General features: G+C 38.9%; 1 long non-coding RNA gene across 2 annotated transcripts in view; it reads left to right on the forward strand.

Annotated features, from left to right (window-relative positions):
- Positions 1-5,335: 5,335 nt before the first annotated feature.
- LOC120750451 (uncharacterized) overlaps positions 5,336-18,882 on the forward strand; it is a 56,797-nt gene continuing 43,250 nt past the window's right edge. For both annotated transcript variants that reach the window (XR_005699987.2, XR_005699988.2), the window contains exon 1: positions 5,336-5,414. This is a non-coding gene — a long non-coding RNA (uncharacterized LOC120750451). The remainder of the gene's footprint in view (positions 5,415-18,882) is intronic.

The raw sequence follows: 18,882 nt of genomic DNA on the forward strand, positions 1-18,882 counted from the left end.
TTTTAAAAGGGTATGTTAGAAATCTGCTGACAATTATGTGGTAGAGAAGTAAAGAATTTAAAACAAGGAGTTAAAGTATGTCAGAATGAGGACATGTCCTTTAACACAATGTTTACAATTTTTAATTAAAATGGTTCAAAATAAATCAAACAGCTCTTTTTCCGTGGCACAGATTACACAGTAGTAGGAACTGTCCTTTTTAAGTCAAAAGAGTTGATTTCTGAGCAGGATGTTAGGGCAGAGAGGAATGAGGAGTGTAGAGGACAATGTCCTTCCTAGAGAAAGGTATGGTAAATTTCTATTTCTCAAACTTTTCTGAGGTTTATCTGAAATAGAGATTAAATGAAATCTATGTTGCATGGCAAGTAACACAGAAGAGGGGAGTCAGACTCCATAGCAGGTTTGAGATCAATCCAAATGGAGAGATGAGTAGATGAGTTCCTCTGATCCTGTTGAAACCTGCCAGTCACAAGCATTAATTTGTAACATATCTGTGCTGTTTTCAGACTGAAAATACCAAATAAAATGATGCCAGCTCAAATCAGGGTCTCAAGATCTGGTGTTTGACTACTTTCATCCATGAAGACACCCAATTTTTGCAGAAATCAGAAACGAGCATGGTAGGAGCTCTCAGGCACATTATATCCTCTTTAAAAATTCCATCCACTGCATTATTTATTGCTAAGAGAGCTAATGATCTTCCAGCTTCTGGAAGCTTGTAGCTGCTTCGATGGAGCAAAGGGTACATTAATTTCTGTCCTGATTTCATAGCTGTTGTTTCAAGGTTTGCCAGTACTACAGGTATTGCTCAATCTTGCCATCCCTGGGAGGAGATGGCTGTGAGCAGGTCAGGGGTAGCTGAATCCAGGAAAGCCATTTATTTGTCCCATGTGCTCCTCTAGTGACAGTCATCACCTCCCATGACCAACCATCACTTTGCACATCAGCAGCCAGATTAGCTTTCCAGGTGGCAAAGGCAGCACGGTAATGCTCCTCCCTACAGCATGCCATGGCACTGTTTTCTGGCTGGCAGCAAAAGCAGCACAAATTCTGGTTTTATACATCTTATTTTTCTTCCAGGAGAACAAAAGGACTCCTTTTAAGAATCCATAACAGTGAGCTGGGACCCTAGCACCAAAAGTCTTGTTATCCACTTGTAAATAAGTACAAGTATACAAGTGGCACTTATTCAGTACCTGAGTGCTCCCTACCTTTACTGGCATGACTGTGGGTGAAAAGTGACTTTTATCCTAAAGAGCTTTAAGTACATATCACTGATACCACTGTATGTATAGTTAAGCTTTTTCCATTACTCTTAATTCCTCTTCTTAGACCTAAGTATTTTTAATTTGACAGGGAGAAGTGTAAACTATTTGGTACTTAAATTAAGTGGCAATAATCCATATAAATCTTGAAAGATAAGAGGTTATATAATAGTTTTCATTAAGGTACAAAGACAAGGCAAAGCTAGTTCTAACTGCCCCTAGTTCATACATGTCACCCTGCCCCTGGTCTTTGTCAGCTGAGATGTTCTGCCCCATGCTCAATTGCACGTAACATCTGGGTCTTTTGGAAAATACAGAAAGGAGAGAAAGAACTGCAGGTTTCTCTGCTTTTCTTCTGATTTTATTTGGTTCAGCATAGCATCCTTTCCTGAAATTATGCCAAACAATGTCTTTGTCCTGTTAGAAGTGGTGGCACTTCCTGTGCAGGGTATAAAAACAGTGATGTCCTTGTTGCTATAGATCATGCAGCAGTATCGACTCTGACCCATTCCAGCAGCATCTTATGCTGCCTCTGACTGATTCTTGTCTCCCCCCATATCTGTATCAATACTCTGTGCTGCATATTGTATATGGTGTGGTATAGGCTTCCGCATAAATGATGTTCACTAAAATGCAGTATATGTACCTGTTCTATGGTTTTGGCACATATGGAATCATTAAGGCTGTAGAAGACCTCTAAGATTATCAAGTCCAACCATCAACCTAGCACCACAACTGAGTTCACCACCAAACCATGTCTTCAAGTGCCATCTCCACATGTTCTTTGAACTCTTCCAGGTATATTTTCTTGTGTGCACAAACTATGTTGCTGTCATCCGCTTGAAATCATCTGAATATATAAGCTGTGTATATTGTTAACATGGATCTAAAAATACAATGTAAACACAATTAAACCTGTCAAAGTTTTCACCTTGAAAGGAGTTGTCCTTTTCTTTCAAAAGCTTCAGAGACAGGTCCTATGTGTGACATTCACTGAGATGAACACGCTGCATACATTTAGGCTTTGACAGAACCTTTGCTCAAAAGGTGGAGAAACAAAAAAAGCAACAGATCAAAGCAACACAACAAATCTTATAAGTTTTAATTAAGCATCGGCAGCTGCATCCTGTCTTCTCAGAAAAAGTCCCATTATTTGTGCTGTGTTACATTAATACTCACTGAATTGTAAAGCTCAAGGGAACTCAAGGCACAATTTGGAAGAGACAAACATTTGTTTTCAGAAACAGATTCATTATTGTTTGAAGTAGTGGTATAATCTCACCAGAGATCTTCTGGGAATATCTTTGAAGAGTTCTGTCTCTGCAAATAAATTTTATTTATAAGAAAGAGAAATAAAATGACTAAAAAGGACCAGATTAGTACCACAAAAAAAACCATTGACAATATTTCTTCTAGGGGACATTTTACCCTTCAGAGAATCATCTGGGGGGAAAAAAAAAAAAATCTTACTTTAAAATTAATTTTAAACAACGGGTTGAATTCTACCTCATGGAGTGCTGAAAAACATGAAAATGGAGATGGTTTTGGCCACAGTCTCCCAAAAGGGGATTTAAACTTTTGTCCTTTTAACAAAGCACTCTCAGAGCAGTTTAGAGCAATACCAGTAACAGCAAGATATTTCTCTAGAGATTCTGGCAACAGAAGCAGCACAGACTCAGCACAGTTCTTGTAATTCAAGCATGGCTTTGGAGTACGTGCTCACACCTAGGCTGTATTTGCACTTGCAAGAGTTTTTTGACTACAAAGACACTTTCTTTACGCAAAAATAATCATATATGACTAAACTATCCAGACTCTTTCATCAGAACTTCTGATTAGAAGACAGACTCTTTGGGTCTGATAGATTTTTGAACTGTACTTGATATCAGAATTACAACTGATTGAGAAGACACCTTAATATAATTAGTTTGTACCATTGAGAAGCCTCACCAGGGCGGAAATTTTCTAGAAACACAAAGTAGAGACAGCTCGCTGTCTTCAGCCAGTGAGCACTAGCAAATAACAGGTAATCGAGGGTAGATTTATTGTCAAGTATAGCGGTTCCAGTAACACTTACATTCCTCATTCTTATTGTATTCATTTAATCATTTTCAGTTTACTCAAAGGAAATTGCAATAGATTCCTGTTTGTTGGCACCTGCCCACACAGCATCAACACTTCAGGAGAGCAATGTGGCCAGGCAGATGCACAGGATAACAAAGACAAACAGCTCCTGCTGGCTGAGTCAATCAGCCACTGCTTGAATGTGAAGTGTTGTATGATGATATCAGTCCTTGTTACTTCCTGTAAATATTCTTGGCTGAGAAAAGGAAGGTGTGGAGTGCAGCACCTCAAGCAGGACACAGCCTAAGCTATCTGGAGATGTTCAGTGTGTCACTTACAACTTCACATTAAAAACATACTGACTGGTTAGCACTGGCAAATCCCTGCTGGATGGCTCAGCTGAAAGTGGCTATTGGAGAGTACCAAACAAATTTAGATCCTATAACCAGCAATTAAATTGTCTACGCTATTCTGTGAAGTTGTTAGTTCATGCTTGAAGATACTTCTCACACCACAGTACAATATCTTCAAAGAACTTTGATTTCTTCCTAAAATTGTCCTAATAATTAAAGAAGTTTCTTTAATCTAATGGAAACAATTGTGTGACTAGTGAAAAAAACTTTGACATCATCCCTTTTTTAATGTCAAATCTACTGACAGAGGTGTAAGCTCATGCTGTCACTAGGCAGAATTGGTTGAAGGCAAAAATCCATCTACCTGCATAGGCAGAGAAAGGCAGAAAAAGAAGCCAAAATAGGGCATAAAACCACAAGGAGACCTTCTTTGTGAATTGCCTTGGAATTAGAACTTCAAAATGGGGTGCATTCCCATAAGTATGATTTTGAAATGGCAAACAAATAAGAAATATTTTTTGAATAAGAAAATCCTTGAAGCAGAAAAAAAAAATTGAAAAGAAAAAGATTACTATAACTGGGGAGGGGGGTTGGGGGGTGGTGTGTGTATTAATGTTAGAAAAATAATGTTGTTTTTTTAATGTTATAAAAAGAGGACTGCTTGGAAAAGCAGTTACAGTCTGTTGTTGTGTGCTTTAAACCATTAACAATTTTTCTGCCTAAGAGAATTATAACAGTATCTAAGGAGGTCGAACATTTTCTGTAAAAATATTTATGTAGACCAATGGCTAGACTTTTAACTAGAAGAAAAGATGGAAAGTCTTCAACTGTAATAGTTGAATTTCTTTACATATTTCTAAGCAGTAAAAAATTTTCTCAGACCAAGGGAAGAAAACTAGGCTTACTTAAGTTGCTCTTCCAAACACAGGTGTGTTGCATCCTAAGTTATCTTCCAGACTGCTCTCAGCAATATTGGCAATTCTCACACCTAAAACTGAACTGCAAAGTCTAATTTTCACAGCTCAACTGCTAGGGAAGAAAGGTTTTGAAACAGCACAGACCTTAAGAAAACTATTTTTGTTTTGTTTGTTTCCTGATAAACAGTCTTCTGCCTAATAGCTATTTTTGTATTGTTTCTAAATATTCAACTTTTATTGTTATAATGATGGAATTGAGGACCAAATAGGAACAAAGTACATGTATATCAAAAATTTTGCGAATACAGAATAACTACAAATTCTTATCCTTCCAAAGAATAAAAACTTGGAGTGGGAAGGATAGAAAATAATTCATAACATGTAGATAAAGGAATCAGTGTGACTGCAGGAATGGTGAGCTTGATCTTCTGACAATGACTTACTTTTCTCTTTTATTTTAAAAGGAGGATTTCACTGGGCTTTCAGAGGGATTTTTTTTCTCCAGTTGTTAGGGTAAGACTTTAAGGACTTTCTCCCGAAGTCCAAGAAGAAGAAGAAGAGTGGAAGGATGGGCAGAGCAGTGCTGGGCTGAGGAAATTATGCCAGTCTGAGTAGCATAGCAAGGCGATAACTGCCCAGTCAGCAGGTGGAGAGTATCAGCTGGGTGTTGGCCTCATTAGCTGCCTGGGGGCTGGTTCTGCTGGTGCTGTGCTTCCCTTGCTCCTGCAGGCAGCATGTCCTAGTTTGGTTCCCTGCTGAAAGTCCTTCTTCATTCCAGGAGCAGCACTGCTGGAGGAGCTTGTGTATTTTTAGAGGTATGTGAAGACCTTCTGAGTTGGGTTTGGTAGTTTCCATGTGCTGGTGGTGGTGACCAGCTCCACCTCAGATCCCGAAAGCACGAGAGAAACCCGTCATGGGAATATGAATGCAGGATGGGGACCTGGGCCTGCCAGTGCTCACCCAGGAGGGAGAGTTCAAAACTTGAGAGTTTGAAACTAAAGGGTTTTAAACTATCCTGCTAAGGTAGGGCACAACATCCATGTGGGATCAGATCCGAGCAATTCTGAAGGCATCAGAGTGAAACACTGTAATGTTTGTTAGTCACTTGCAACTAGACTTGGAGAACTGAAAAGATGAATGTTGCTTGCAGACTGAGCATAGGGAAGGATTTTTGGATGAGCCACAACAGATTTTCTATTTTTACGAGTAAAGGTATTAAAACTGCATTACCTTTAAGATATTTATGCTGTGTGATATAGTAGAGCTGAAGAGTTACATTGTCAGTAAATTGGGGTGCTACTTGAATTTAGTATTTATTTTCATTAGAAGCAAAAGTCTTTTGGGGTTATTCTTAAAGAAATTGTGGAATCTTCATGCTTAATTTTGAGTACAAGGGCTTGATGGTCTTCTGTTCTTGAAGTGCATGGTATATTCTTTGATAAAATATGAGGTGACATAGGGCTTCTCTGACTGCAATTGAGATTAGTGTAATTTTCTCCACGTAATCTTTATACGTCCAGAGAGAGAAATTGCTATGAGCAACAGATTTTCCCTAGCAGGGAAAAAAAAAAAATCACTTCTTTTATCATCATCTTATACCTTATGGAAGGGAGATGATGGAGGGAGTGAAGAATAAAAGTACTTTTCTTTTAAAATTTCAGGGGAATTGTATTCTTTGTATCTCCTTGATGGCACACAAGATTCTTCTCTTCACAGTTTCTGTATTTAAGCTTTTTGTAGCAGACTATGCATAGTTATTTATATATTTTGTTACAATATTTTAAGTGCTAGATTAATACTCAATATTCATCTAAAAAATACTTTAGGGTACCTCAAAGTTACCCTAAAATATATGAGCTGGATGTTCCGTCTTAGAGCAGAAAGACAGATACTTATAAATAGCTGTTGGATCCTTCTTCACAAAGAAATGCTTTCTGTCATGTGAGGTTTGGGGGGAGTTTGCTTGCCTTGTTGTTTTGTTCTTATTGTGAAGGGTTTTCTTATTTATATCGTTGTTATTATTTTGCTGTTGGCTACCAGTACATGAAGGTTTCCTTCAGAGCTGCCACCTTACAGAAACATCCTCATCAAGATTTCTCTTCCCAGGCTGTAATTAATCTGGTCTAGGTGCCTCAGTGAATAATTACTCATCTCTTGTGGCATTTCATGAAGCTATTTAATCTCTTATTTCTTCAAACAGCAAATGTTCCATAGTTGACAGGTATCATTTTTAACTTCTTTCATAGTGCAGAGATAACGCTCACTTTGGGGCATGGTAATACCACCCTGCTCACTCATTTGCTTCCCACTTATGTTCTCACACATTCCTTAGAATTCTTCATCTGGTTGTTTGTATGGAAGAAATTGCTAAAAAAAAAAAAAAAAAAAAAAAGGTGTTTAATCCTTGTTTCTGATATTTCTATGAAGCTTTTGTGCGACAGCTGTATTTCTCACCATGACCTCAGTTGTCAGCTTTGGCAGTAGTGTCCAAAAGCTGTGAAGGAGATGGTTGTCTCAGCCAGCGTGCAAAACAGCCCTTCTTCAGAAGGGTGTGGAATAAATGTTGAGCAGAATCTGCAGAGGTAGAGAGGAGTCACTCTTGCCTTCTTATGAGGGTCTCTTGAGCTGCTGGAAGCTGTGAATCTTATGATGCAGCAGAAGCCACAAGCTTGCAGAATCTCCTTCATTCCCCGTGTGTGCTGCTGTTTGTACTTGACCCAGTAAGCAGGACAGAAACACACAACACTTCTGTCTCTCCCCTGAAGTGACATTGAGGAAGCATTTAGATAGAAAGAATTGCTATTCCTATGTGCCATGTTCTGATAGATGGAAAAATGCCTCTTGCATTAGTGGTAACTTTTCCTGCTTGTATGCAGAGGTTATTCTTTATAGCTAATTTTTACATGACAAATAACCCATTAATTCTTCATGCATTAATGAGGTTTAAAACCAGTTATCATTGTTGTTTCACTGGCTTAGAGCCATGCAAGAGAAATGACCAGCCTGTAGTATGCTGGGGCTGTGAAAACAGTTTTTTTTTCCTCTGTAAACCTAGAAGGGAGACATGGGAGTGAATAATTTTTTCTTCTTGACTTATTTCTTCTCTTTAAACAGAGAACGCAGCATGTATGCATGCACCGTTCACATGAAACTGTTAAGGTAACTCATTAAAAACAAAGAAAGGGTAACAGCACTCTCTTCCCCTGCAAAGTATTATATACTACATTGAAGTAGTTAAGTATTCCCCTGGAAGAGGATTAATAGCAAACAAGAGGGTGAGGGATGCACAATGTGGTGGGGAAGGCACTCTCTTGGGAGAAGGTAGACCTCTGTCTCAGCTTCTGATGTGTGCTTTGTGCAAAGTGAAACTGCATCAAGAAAAGGAAAGCAAGCTGCTGAGTAATCTCTGGCAGATATTTCAAGCATTTCTGTGGAACAGGAGAGAGCAGGGTGAGGTTGCAGGCAGGGAAACTTTGAACGGAAATTTCTGCATTGTAGCCCTTCAATTATATGTGGGCACATATTCCTATTAAGACGTCACGCATGTAGCAAAAGCAAGACTTAATGTTAGGGCATGAGAATGAGCCAGAAAAGGAGTAGGCTTGGAGTGAGAGTCACAGAAAACTGTACATTGGAAGGGACCTCTGGATCTCACATAGTGTAGCTTCACTGTCTGAACAGGGCTTACTTATGTTAGATAAGCTTGATCTGTGTAAGGGTCCCATCTGGTATAAGGAGACTTCCACTAAACAGCTCTCATCTCCAAAAGCAAAAAATGAATCCTAGGGAGTGCTAGAAAGTTAATCATTTGCATTCACATTACATTGGTCAAGTTCAATAGAGCATCTTATGCCAGTCACAAATGGGGCACTGAGGTAAGACGTTGCAAGCTATGCCAAGGGGTAATAAAGAACTCTGGATCTAATCTAGGAAGTGAAGAAGCTTGTGATGCATAATAAAGCAACTGAGGAAGATTAACAGAGGGAGCACAGATAATAGAAATCTTCAAATAAAACAGAAAATCTTGGCTGCTTATTAGTTTTGCCAAGTGACTTAGCAACTGCTAAAATGGAACAGGAAGCACAGAACAGCTTTGTAAGTCTTTCTCTCTTTTTTCTCTTTTGATTAATGATCAGGAGATTATGGTGTTAAAAAGGGAAAGATTAGGATATCCACAGATTGCTCCTGACATGGTTAGTGCAAAGATAAAGGCTATAATAGATTACATAGTTCAGAGTAAAAGAGCTGGGAATTTTAGCATGACAACCAGAAGAAGCATTTTAATGCAGATTAAGTCATGCTATTTCACTGGAAGTGTAAACAAGTGTTCAATTTGAAGTCCAAGAAGATTGAAGGAAACGGTATTTAAAATTGTCAGCCAGAGGAAACCTTGGAGTGTTATGGTGTCTGTTCTCAGTGTTAATTAGCTTTCAGAAAGAAAAATGATGCTTTCATAAGGGGTTTTTGATGCCTTTGAGAATGGTACATAGACAAAGAGTGTTTTCCTGCTTGCTAAAATCATCTTCAGAGAAGGGGAGATTAAATTATCACAACTCGTAAAGGTTCACTGATCTACAAGGGGCAAGGCACTGTAGTCCAGGGGGCAGCTAGGCAAGGAACAGAGCAAGCATGGGCATGGAAACTTCTGTTCCATGAGGTGACTTTGCACAGGTGGTGGGGCTCTGCTGAACAATAGGCTTGGATTCAAAGTTCAGATCTTAAGCAGAGCATGAGGGAGAGAGAAATGCTTGGCAAGGTGAGGTAAGCCACAGAATGGTGTTAACTGGGAGAGGCACTGGGGCAGCTGTGTAGCTCACGCTGCCTTTCATCACTGCGTTTGGATTTTTATACGCCCTTGCTGTTTACATGGGAAGGGTAATATGGAGATGCCATGAGGGAAAAATGTGTCCAAAGCCAGTGGAGTTGCTGGTTCAGGCTATATCCATGTGTCATGTGCTATATCCTCTGCTCACCCAGGGCTTGGTGAGAAATGGGGGGAATCACACAGTGCTTACAAAGGGGGTGTGCAAGTTGTCTTAAAACAGAAAGAATAAAAGGTGGACTAGGTAAGAGAAAACCAGGTTGGTTGCAGGTCTAGATTCTGTGAATTGTGGATGTGAATGTTTCTTACAGAAATTCACATTAGGGTAGAGTTTCTTTAAATTTCAGAAATTACATGTTTTCATCATATAGTCAAGAGACTTACTCCACTGGGTGCCTGTCTCTTTTCATATTTCAAACCATATTTTATGCTGGAATATTTTTGGACTTTGTAGAGGTTTTGTCATCTTAATATTCCCCTGTGAGAAAAAGATGTGTTTTCTTCTTTTGTCTTTAGTTCTTGTCTTTGATATCTGGTGCTCCTATTTCTTAAATGTAGCCTCAGAAATTTGTCATGTCCCACTAGAAAAATACAAAAGAAAAGGTTATAAAGAACTGGAATTCAGTTGTAAATGTTTGTACAATCCTCCCTGCAGATGTTCTTACATAGTGGCACATAATACTTTTGTGAACACGACTAAGGATTACAAATAAATGTGAATATAAATGTGCCTGTTTTACTGATGCTGTAGACTAGACATACAGGCATTGAGTCATACCGCTGAAGCTGTTTGTGTCAATAGTCAACAACAATCCACTACTGTGAAGCTGGAATAATAACAACAATAAATAATAAAATTAATGAGCAGTAATGATGATTACTCATCGTGATGAGGGAGGGTTTAGAGCATGTTGGTACCTGACCTGATTACAGACAGAAAGAGGGTTGTTCAATTTGTAGGTAAATTTGGAATAATGACTCCTAGAGTATAGACTACAGTGGAAGAATAGCTGCTAATTGGAAAGTTGCTGCTGCATGCTGAATAGGAATTTGGCTGGCGAGCTAATGTAGAAACATCCCCAGATTTCTGCTGAAGGCTCAATGGCAGAGAGCAAGGGATGCAAAGATGAGACTGGTATTGAGGGTGAGCCAGAACCTTCTTTTTTCAGATGATCTGCAAACACAGGATTAGTTTGAATTGCACTGAGACCAACTTGTTTCCCTGTCTCTAGGAATTTCCTTAGTCCTGGAGGACAATTCTTCATTTGCAGGGAAATTTATAACCCTGTAGTTTGTGTTGAGAAATTGACAATGAACCACATACTGTGAGCTCTGTGAATTTGAGCCTCAAAAAACCCCCAAACCCTGCAAAACCGAAGAAATCTCACTCTGAATGCTTTTGCTACCTCAAGAAGACAAAATGAAAATGTTAAACATCAGGAGTGGAGAGGAAGATTGGTAGTAAGAAATGCTGCGGCTGATAAGATTCAGAATGCCTCTAAATGCAAAAAAAATACCATCCATACCGCTTGGTGAGATTGTATCGGCAGGGATCTGGCAAAACTGGGGTGTGGAATTCCAGCTGTTTGGTCTGTGCAAGCAAGGGGCAGTTTGTGTGAATGTCTGAGCCTGGCCATATATCAGTCTGACAGCTACTGCTTTTCACTGGAGCAGGACCATCCACAGGTGCTGGGGTGGCAGGGCTGAGACTCATTGTACGCTCATTGATCTCTCAAAACAAAAACATCTGAGATGGGTTGAATCAAGGTTACCTCCTCTGCCTGCCTGGCCTGAGACTTGAGGCACCCTTATTTGCCTCATGATTCTGTTCAGAGTTTTGGCAGGAAGCTGTGGTGCTTCCTTTTGAAGGCTGATGGGCCCAGTACGGATTCTCAGCCCATCCACATTGTATCTGCTGCAGCAAATGGTAGAGCACAAGGTGAAAAGGTGTCCCCTTGCCCCATGTGCTTGTGGAGCAGATGGGTACAGTTCCCAACTGTTTTCTAGCAACTGGAGGATTTTATTCTACAGCAATGCTCTTACTTTATTTTTTTTTTTTTTAATATATAATTAATGAACTTTTTAAAACTTCCTAGTGGGTATGTAGGTCCAACACAGCAAATACCAGCCAAGCACGAAGCATTTCTGAGCATAAGGCTGAGACACTGTTGAGCCGGGGGAAATGGGGCAAAAATGCTTCACTGAGCTGGGAGCTCAGAGCTTGGTGGCTAAAGCTAAAAGTTAGAGTCTGCCTGCCTTCCATCTGCAACAGCACAAAGTCAATTTCAGAACACAACCCACTTTAATAGCTTAGACCTCTGTTTCCTCAGGCTTTGTTTCTCCCTTAGCAGGAAATCCTCATATGTAGCACTATTCCTTTTCACCCTTTCCTTAAAAAGGTTTTAACATAACCCCAAAAGTACTCTGAGACTTCAGGAAGCTGACCTTTTCTTATTTAAAGGCAGGGTGCAACAGGCTTTGTGGATTCTAATCATACACAGAATTAATGTAATGATTTTTAATGAGACAACATATTATGATTAAAACACCAGCTGGTGAATGAGAGCAATAAAAGTATTAGAGGTTTTTATCTTCTGAGTATTGTGAGTTCACAGCTCACTAATAACCTTGGGTCTCAAGATGCTAATAATAACACTTGATGTTGCTAGGAAATGGTGCTGCCTGACACATGGTGAATTCTGTGTGGTAGAATATGCCTAAGGCATGTTGGCAACTTGCTAAATCTATTTATTATTTTATTGATCACAAAAGCTCTTTGATGACCCACAAATTTGCAGTAGGTCAAAATTTGCAGTGACCACAAAAATGCAGTTTTCAGTGTTCATATCACTTGGCCTGATTAAGTGCCATATTAAACAGCATTTCACTGCAGAATGACTATTTTCCATATTGGTTGCCGATGACAGTGCTCCAGGTGTAGTAGCATGCAGTGAGTAGGGTTCTGCAGTGTTCTGACAGTTATGTGCTGCTAAATTGCTACGTATCTTAATGAATTGTGCACCTTCTTGTACCTTTGCTTACAATGATGGGGCTTACCAGGAAGGAATTTATGGAAAAATTCATTTCTTCCTCCCTTTTTGTACAGCTTGCTCCCCAGAATTTCCATATTTGCCTGGGGGAAATAAGAATTTTCAGGTTTGTAGGTTTTCTTCTTTTCAGATATGTGACTGGCATTGTTATTAGACATGCACCTTTTCAGAGCAATAGGGAATTTCAGACTGACCACAATGCCTCATTTATAAAAGAGAATGCAGACCTTGCAGCGCTGCTGTGCCTGGTGGCAAACACAGCCGAATCACAGTGCTCTGACTGATGAGGGCAGTGGTGCAGTCACAGCACCTCAAAGAGGACAGCCGTGATCTCAAACCAACTTGGCCATGGTGTTTGGATCCTTCAGGCCATTCCAAGTCATCCTTCCACTCCATCAAGGTATCCTGATGCACTGAAATTGCTCTCCTTTTCTTTGGCCAAAAGACTCATCTTCAGCTCTGTTTTATTTATTAAGGAATAAGGTTTATTGAAACATAGAGGTTAGTTATTCAATATGTGATTTAATCAATTCTCTTATCCCTCTCTGATAATGATTTAAATGTGTTTGTTGATCTCCTTCACAATATGGACAATTAAATTTCTGGAATGCTTGGGCAGAGTAGGAAGTTGAGAGATTTCTGCTCTTAGTGTCAGAAGAAGTAGCAGAATGCACCTGCTGTTTGTGATCTTTTGGGGCTAAATTGCTGCCTGTAATCTTGTCTGTCAGACTGTCAGTAGCTCCAGATTATTTCTGTTGTCTATTACCTGATTAAAATATCAAAGAGGACAAGTGTTACCTTGAAGGGAAGGGAGGAGGTTTGACAGACCAAGTGTGACTACCACAGGAGAGCAGGCATGAACGGTTCTGCTTCACACAGAGGAGCTTATCTTTCGTCTTACCTGCATCCTTTCACACTTCCCACGAATGTGGAGTGTCTTCTCAGTTTTAGCTGGAAATATCCACTCCTAAGAGTCTGTTTAATAGAGATTTATTCAAACACATAACAGGATTTGATTTTAACAAAAATAACCCTGGGAAAACTCTCCACTGTGCGCAGTGAGATCCTAAGGCAGGTAATCAACATCCACACAACTGTGTGTTGAAACAAACCCATTCTTACAGTTTGAAAATCAAAACATTGTTGTTTAATGGTTTCTTTCACAGATGGTCTCCAGCTTTTGCATTCTGCCTGTCCAAAACAGGCGCTGAGCTTATTTCCTCTCTTCCCTCCATGTTTCACTAGCAAGTTCCCGAGGTCAGCCTTGGGCACAGTAATTTTGATGGCCACCATGCTGTAACCCTGGCAAGTGCTGAATGCTCACCTTTCCCTGTTCAAAGCTGAGCTGCAAGAGTTAGTATTCTAATAAGGGCTAAAGTTCTTCACTGGGACAGAAAACCAATGTTGGTCAGAGATGCTATAAGGTTCATAGTAAAATAAAATATTGCAGATTTTCAGCAAAGCTCCTATTACAGCAATGAAAATGTTTGAATGGCAGAAAGCCAAGGAGAATATCCTGTCTCACCAGCCATTCTTGTTTCCCTGTCATATATCACTGTATAAAACAGATTTTGTTTTCTGCTTGTTCTTCTCATGTAACCTTTAGGTGCTCATAAATTTGGGTTTTTTTTCCTGAAGCCTCTTTTTCCTTTCAAATTGGTGGTTAGTTTTGGCACAATTTTACACTGCACCAATATTGGGCATTTATAAAATTCAAATTAAATTATTTTGAAAATATGATTATCTTAAGTTTTCCATTTTTGTGGGAAGGTCATCATCAAGGAAAAGAGAAATATATTTACATGAAAGATTACACCATCTGAATTCAATGTGTGGGGTTAAACACAAAGGTCGGTTAATCAGAAATTGTTTTCCAGTCATTCCAGCTAGAAAAAGCAATATACTCACTTTAATAATTGAGTTTTAAGCAGCAGAGAGAGCACACTGCTTTATGTTATGTTATTAAACTCTGGAGTGTTCTGCATCATCAAAGTTCCACTAAATGGTAGAAATTAAATCATTTTCAAGTGTTCATCCTCAGATCTCTTCATCTTGATGCTTATGTTCTTAGCATATATTTGGCTGAGAAACACTTGTAAACAAACTCTTTACTGAGATGTCCAACTACCCTTGTTGCCTTCTGAGAGGAATAAACTTTGCACAGGCAGAACTCCTAATGGTCTGTAATGGAAGTTCTGCCTTCTCCTGTCCCCTCCTACAGCAATATCTCCCTTGGAAATGTAATTAGCCCTCATACAATGGTAAGACTTAAAGCTCTTTGGATATTGACTTTGCAGTGTAGTTTGGACATTCTAGGGAAACACTTCAGGGAAATTCAGCGCCATCATTTATATAATTCTTGTTCTTTGGATGCCATTTCCTGTGGACATCAACCTGGCAGAGGCACAGGATCAGCCAGATCTCACCCCTGGCAAGCTAGACCTCAGCTTCAAGCCCTGGGAGGCATTTGTTTAACTTAAGGCGAGACAGAGATCTCCTCCCAGGTGACTTATTGTTATTATGTTAAGGGGCCCAAGCTCTGCTCTCCTATTGTTTAGCCCTGTTCCACATTTGGTCATGTTTCTAGAATCCTCTACCCCCAAACCTATATATTTCCACTCCCCCCTCATTTCTGGTCTTTGGTGTTTTGTCCTTACAGTGTGTGGTTTCTGGGCACTGTCCCTATTTTATTTCTCATTGAAGTGATTTTACTTTTCAGACGCACCATCGCACCCGCTCCTTCTTCAGCACCACCTTTGCTCTGAGTATCAGGGAACTTAAAGATGTGTCACAGCCACCCTCACTGTGACATTTTCCAGTTTTACTTTTAGGAAGCAGACTCAGGGTTTCATATCATGTGTACTGGCCTAAATTTATTAAAAACTGTAACAGTTCACTTTAAAAATTCACTCAAATTTTTTCCTCCATACTTTTTTTTTTTTTTCAGTTTTCCTTATGCTTAGTTAGCCTTAAAATTAATCTGCCCTGATTTCCCTTTATTTTTTTGTACTGTACATTCTATTCTAGGGTGTTAACTCTAGAACAGTTCACTCACTCACCTCTATGAAAGGTAAATGTTCTTCTTAGAGCACCATCAAGTCATTTACACTAAGAGCCAGACAATTTTAGTTTTATTTCATTTTCTCAAAAACCTTCTGTCAAGGCAGTCAGTTCCCACAGAACACAAATGATACAAGCTTGGCTTAAATTCGTTGAATCGTTTGATCTGCACAAGGACAAAGAGATCTATAAGAAGTTGTGTATGTGTTTCTGTACAATGATTTTATCCCAGAAATTCTAGAGTGGGTTTGGGTTTCCTCCTGTTGTTTTGGGGAGAGGTGGAGGCTTGTCGTTGTTGTTTTGTTTGGTTGGTTGGTTGGTTTCTGAGGGGGTCGGGGAGATGGGGTGTCATTTAGAGGTTCAGAAACATTATGTACTTTATTATATTCTAAAGTTGACAGCTTCTCAACGTTAGGTTACCTGAGATTAGTATATTTTGTTTAAAAGCAAATGGACTCCTTTAAGATCAACTCAAAATAGAAATGCCCCAGAATTTTTCTGACCCCTAGAGGGCCATTGAATTAAAAAATGTTATTATCCTAAATTTACTTTGAGCAGATATAACAACTGTAACAGATACAACAAGAGCCAATCCTCTTTTTTTCTTCCCCCAGTTCCTCTTGTGCAACTCGTGAAATAGATTTCAAACCTTTTATTACAGTATTGATGAAAATCCCACAGTTAATTACTAAGAAAATGTTATTAATTAAGGATAAATAGAGTAAATCGCATTTGATTTGTAACCAAAATTATACCAATAGCTACAAATTAAGGACCATTTTGCTATTTTAAAAATTGAGCTGTTGCGAGTAATGATAAGGCTTGTTCTAAATTCTGTAAAAAATAAAATTTATAGTGATAAGATGCTCCATGGCCATTCAAGCTGTCAGATCCAATGGATTCTTCTGGCTCACAGAACCCAGTTGCTTTCCACAAACACAGCTCTGAAGCTGCTCGTAGTCCTTAGTGCCACTGCTACTAAAAAATGCTGCTTTATCTTATAACAAGTAACTGACCTTGTATGAGATAAAGGTGGTTTCAAAGTGAGTTTAAGAAATTTATTACATGTACACAAGATTTATTCCGGTGTGGTTGGCCATAAATTATTCTTTGTTGTGAAAAAAATTAGAGAAAATACACTGTTATTTCTGCATTGGTTTCTGCACCCCTTTCATGTACCCCTCAGGGGAACCTCCAGCCAAGATTCACATGGACTGTAATATTTGGCTTCGGTCACAGAGTTGGGTGTACTGTAATTAGTGCTGTGAGTAAATCAAAAGCACTAAGATCAAAATCAGAAATTGTGGATGCTACTATATACAAATTATAACATTAAGTCTCCAAGGATTTTGTATCTATAGAAATACATTATAAAATGACTGTGAGGAACTTTCCATCTAAATTATACAATACTAGTTCTTGCTCACCCTACACTCCCAAGCAAAAGTAGATTTTTCATACCACTCTTGTACTCTTTATTTCAAGTCTGAAAAATAATAATAATTAGAAAAAATAGCACCAAGTCATATAATTAGATTCAGGCAAAGCATATTTGTCCTTGAAGGGAGAGTCAAATCAGCATCTTGGGTCTATAAAGTATGTGGTAGTGAAAAATCAGGTAATTCTTTTCAAATTCAAAAATAAAAAAAACCCCAAACCTTTTGGTCATTGCAACAGTGTTTGATTGGTGGTAGATTGTGAGTCTACCATTTGTAAACAATGCTTTTACTAAATTCTCTGGTCTCATCACAGGAAATAAGTGGGAGATCTAAACCCCAGCCCTGTCACCCATCTTGCAGCCTCTAGGTTCTATTATCTCTGCAGATGATCTCACCAGGCTGGTGTGACAACACAGACTTAGGTGGATACCTCTGATGGTGAAAGGACAATTTTATTATACATGCTCTATAGTTTGGTCTGTACTCTGCATCCCATAAACTTACTGTCCTAAAAGAGCACCACAGTGGGTCACATGTACTGGCACAAATTCACAGTTAGCACTTTCATTGGCATCTTGCACAAGTTCTGTGTCTGGAGCTGCAGAGATGTGACCTATTACAAAGAGCTTCATGGGAAAGTGCTCTCTGCTACTTGATCTTTCTGACAGGGAGAGATGAAATATGGAAGGAATCTTGAGAGAGGAAGAATCTGTAGGTATTTCCTGTCAAAATATGTGAAAATGGATAGAAACTCTGCAAGATGTCTTGGTTGTATGGTTTGGTGTTTGTTTCTTTTTTCTCCTTTGTTCTTCTCTAACTTTGAATGTTTGTGTAACAGATTGTTATAACCCAAACATAAAGAACTTTGTTCTTCCACTGGTACCACTTTTGGTCTGGATTTTGCCAGTAAGGATTAAACTTGGGCAGATTGCTATGCAACCTACAAGTTGTGCTGATAAAATGGTGAGGAGTGTGAAAAGACCATTCAAAAATGAGTTTATACCTTGCCAGAAACAAGACTTGTTCTGATTCAGCCTCAGGAGACAGAATAGTCCAATTTATGGCAACTTGGCAGGGCTCATCTAGTGCTGGCCTGACACTGTGTGTACTAGAAAAGCTGACACTAAAAATGATAGCATATAGGATCTTTTCAACTTTGCCACACAAAAATGTATGAATAGAAAAGCTCTTGTTTGAGACCTTTCACAAGCTCATTTGGAGACCATCGCGTCTCCAGCACTTGCAGCTCTAGGAGAGCAGTCATACACCTCCTCACAGCGTAAAACTGAAGCAATTATTCAATGAGGAAAGGAATAGCAAGGTATTTCTAGTGCCTTTTTGCCTAATGAATGTTAAAATATGAAGTTTGACAGTGCAGTAATAGTTAAAAGTCTAAATTGTTTAGAGTGGATTTTAACATGCTGGATAAAAACTTTTCCTTTGTCTTATGAAGAGAGATTTTATTTGGTCTCACATAACTTTAATTTCTTCAAGCCACTGGTGCAAATCTCTTGGTTACAAGCAAAATATTTGTTAAAGGTATTAGATTCCATTTACTTATTTATTGCTCTTCCTGGAAATACATTTTTTCCTGAAGTACAAGTGGAAACCAGAATTATCCTTGCAGGCACTGTGTATGCATATCTGTGTGTTAGTTCTGAGAAACAAAGCACATAATTCCTCATTCGTGCACTGAGTTGAGCAACTTTAAAGCTCAGTTAACAGGATCAGAAGTGCTAATACAAGATAAGAAACAATAGTGATTTTTAGCAGAAATACTTATATAAGGAAAGGGATGTTAGGAGCAGTTTGGGCTTGATAGAGCATTTGAAGACTCTTATGCAGCCAGTAAAAATTTAAAAAGATTAAAAGATGAACAGAGATCAGTGATCCTGATAAAATGTATGTATTG

This window comes from Hirundo rustica, chromosome 3 (assembly GCF_015227805.2).
Source record: "Hirundo rustica isolate bHirRus1 chromosome 3, bHirRus1.pri.v3, whole genome shotgun sequence".
NCBI classification, from domain to species: Eukaryota; Metazoa; Chordata; class Aves; order Passeriformes; family Hirundinidae; genus Hirundo; species Hirundo rustica.